A 4167-nucleotide genomic window follows, 5' to 3' on the forward strand; every position below is an offset into this window, starting at 1 on the left:
CGTATAGTTTTCACTATACCTTACTCTGGTCACAAATGTACATAGTATTTTATCTGGAACTTTTGGTGGATTGATAATATATATTAATAATTCTATGTATTTACACCTTGAAAGGAAATGTGTATGGGATCTTATTGTCCATAATAATTATGTACGGAATAATCTATTTCTAAACACTATCTCAGTAGTGTATTGCCATAAAATATACCCAAAAATCAACTAGATAAAGTTTTTTTTTCAATACTGTATAAATTGTGTATTTATTTCAAGTATGTATGTATTTTTAAACATAATATCTTTGGTTTGCTGTCTAAAATGACATGGAAATTTTGGTGAAACATTTAAAACATTATTGTTTTTTTGTTATTTTATATAACAATTATATGACATTTCATAATTGCTCCGGCAACATCTGTTAAGTAATATTGTGAAAATTGTTAAGGAGATTAATAAAAAAATCTACCTTTATGATTATGGTTTTGTTTTCATCACCAATAAAAAAAAATATGCAAGTATTTTATTATGATACGGAAAAAAACACAAAAAATTCAAACTGAAGGTTAAGAAATATATGTTAAACAACTTTTTGATTAAATATATGTACATTGTTATTATTAGAGCACACATACGAATATGTTTGTGTGCCCTACTTCAAGATTTAAAAAATAATAACAAATTGTGTAATCTTAACGAGAAATTAAAAACACTTGTAAAAAAGAAAAATTGCATAACAGATATTGCCAGCACAATGATATGTCAAACCTAATAAACCTCATTCTTTTTGCAGATTTAACTGCAAAAAGAATGAGGTTTCTTATTTTTCTATTACGTCCATTAACGGTCCATGATTCATCATCATTTATGTAAATTTGAACCATATAATATCAATTTCTTGCAATTTCAAACCAAATAAGTGTAAGTTGTATGTAAAAATAATTTATTTTCTCTTACGTTTCGCTGCTCATTCACTGCATAAATTTAAAAAAAATTAAAACTTCGTATTTTTCATACAAAAATTGTATCACATCAAACTATTAAAAAGTAAATTTTAAACCTGTACACTACTGCAGTAACACGCCATACTAATATTTTATTTAAACTTACATCAAATGTCTTCTCTCTTGTTTTTAAAATTTTTTAAAAGTTATCTGCACCCAAGGGAGAAACAAAAAGAATATTTTCTTCAATTAATATTTACGTATTATATAGTTTTAGTATACGATGATTATGATGTAATTAACTTACCTCTATATTCGTGTATTTTCCAAATAATTATCGAACGTGTGTAAATAATTATTTATTTTGTACAGTTGCAAATAGTATATGGGAAGAAATTTTTCTTCAATTTGAGTAAAATGAGATTCTTATTTTCTTTTTCGTTGTCATAAGCTTCTGAAGTGAATGAAAAATAATTATGTTACGGTCTACATCACCTAATATACATTGAGGGATCTTTTTTTCCATATCACTGATATATTGAAGTCTGTTTTTCTAAGTCATCATAATGAAGTATTCTATAGTGGATGCTGGTTCAGATGTGTTTTATGTTGCAAATTAGCTAAACAATGGGCATTTACAACTTTATTTAACAAACTATTTCACTATATATTCTGATTTTCGGTATGAATTCAAACATCCAACATTGAAACCATCAACAATTAAAAAGTACATATTGGTTTGTTTTGCTTGTGTTATAGATATTTTAAAAACCTCATTACAACCTGTAATTATAATATACATACCTATGTTTTTTTAAATCCTATGTACATATTTGGTTTGTGAGCTTAACCAATTACTTTATATCTCTACTTAAAACATATGTAGCTATTATAATCATGTACACTTTTATACTTGATGTATTTATATTATTTATGTGTTGAAAGATTACCTTTTAATAAAAAGTTGATAAATATTTTTTTTACAACTTGCCTTTTTATTTTGAACATTCTGTTCTATTGTTTTCTAAAGTAAAGAGGCATGGCAGAGAATGGTATCAAGATGTTGAATGTAGATCAATGTTCACAAAACATCTTCCTGGACCTTCATATTGAAATTTTCCATAGTAATATTATAAGTGCGAAAGTGTGTTTGTGTTTTTGTAAGGCACAACGGAGCAACCGATCGGTGTGATTTTTTGCATAGAGATAGCCAGAGAGTTGATAAGTATCACATGATACATTTCATCCCGAAAAAACATCTCACTCCCTTGGGAAAATTCTTAGTGAAAAAATGAATTAATATTAAAACCAAATTTGTGGTCAAACGTGAAATAATTGTATTTAACCACTCACCGACTTCTATTTTCTATATCTACTGGTTTCGAGACATACCCAATATTATTTCCATTTGTAAATACTCACTACAAATTTTAAAATATCTTTTTTTACTTAAATTTTAATTTTTAAACAACTTTCTTTTTTTTTACCTTGTCTTTTTTATACTTTCATAATTAACCTTATATATAATTGCTTTAAATTATGGAAACTTCACTGGTCCATTAGAGTTAAGACTAATTGTGTAAAATATTAAACTTTGTAAATGTACTGTATGTTTCCTAAATAAAAGAAAATAAAAAAAATACCCGTCTCGTCGTCAGGACACCAACTAAACCAACATGCAAAACTCACTATATACCTTCACCATAGTTACACAAAATTATTAAACGACATGCATTTTAATAAGCACATGCACTGATTAGGACAAACATGCAAACTTTTCAGTTTGTTAGACTATTTATGAATAAGTCATAAACAGTCGACAATGATATAGTAACATTTTTTAAAATATACTTTAAAGGCAGACCAGCAAAGTTTCCAAATAAAAATCATACATATTATTAAATTGTGTTGCAACAAAAGGGTGTGTTTATGTGTATTTGTATAAGAGTAAGTGTAGATGTGTGTTTATGTGTATTAGTGTAGGAGTGAGTGTTCAGGTGTGTGTAAGTGTGAGCATCATTAAATAGTAAGTGGGATCGTATCGCAGCCAGAACGAATGAGTCTTAATTTATTTTTAAATAGATTAAGGGGCATGTAAAATATATCATTAGATGAAAAAAAAGCATTATAGTTAGAGCAAGAACGGTAGAGGAAAGAGTGTTGTGCATAGTTAGTGCTACAGACTGGCAGATGGAACAAGTACTTATTTCTTGTCGCGCGAAAGGGATAATAATAAACAGACATATTAAGACAGAGATGGAAAACGTTTTTGGAAAGGTATATAGAAGTCTAGGCATTTACAAGGCTTGATATGTGTCATTGGGTATCTAATGTATAACATTCAACATTTTGCTTATCTTCGAGCATTCATATTTCTTTATTTTTCATCTGTCGATTTTTTTGAAATACCTAAGTAAAAGAAATATAACCTGTATTAATGTAGGTAAGATTCGAAAAAAATCGAAACCTGTCAAAGATAAGCATACGCAACCACTGCGGTATAATTTAATAGAGATGATGCTTCATAGAGCGATAGTTTGAAATTATGTTCTGAAAAATGAGCGTTGTCGCGTCAACATTGCCGTGCAAAACGCGTACCTACCTAGTAAAGTAAAAAATACTGCCTATGCCAGTTATGAGTAGGTATAAATAAGTATTTATAACGTTACTATAGGCCAAGTACCTACATGTGATGACAAAGTAGGTACATTGTTTTTCTTAAAATTTATTTCTTTATATAATCACTTTGTAAAGCGCCCTTGAGGTATTATATTACGAAAATGGGGCTATATAAGTTATCCATAATAATGTTTCAAATGAATTTATTAAACCCATTGGGCGTACGAAATTAGAATTTCGCAATCTGAGATAACATTCCAAATACAAGTACCTACGCAACCCTGACCTACAAAAATATTTCAATATGATTAGGTATTTATTATTTTCATAGAAGTGTATGCGCGCCACTAATACCTATACATTTTTCACGTATTCATATATAATTAGTTTTTCTTAATTTTATCTTCAGTGCTTCTTCATCTTGAAGCGTTTCCTAGTCATTATACATTCTACGAGATAAAATATTGCGATTCTGACATGCGCGGGACGCAAATTTGGACAGAATAAATTTAATGCACCACGTTGCGACGCGTGACGGCGCATTTATATTTGTTATGGGCGCGCTGCTGCGCTTTTAGTTCGCTATCTCGTGTTGTTGTTATTGGTAATA

The sequence above is a fragment of the Micrasema longulum genome, unplaced genomic scaffold, assembly GCF_059751315.1.
Source record: "Micrasema longulum isolate JH-2025_06_02 unplaced genomic scaffold, ASM5975131v1 h1tg001282l, whole genome shotgun sequence".
NCBI classification, from domain to species: Eukaryota; Metazoa; Arthropoda; class Insecta; order Trichoptera; family Brachycentridae; genus Micrasema; species Micrasema longulum.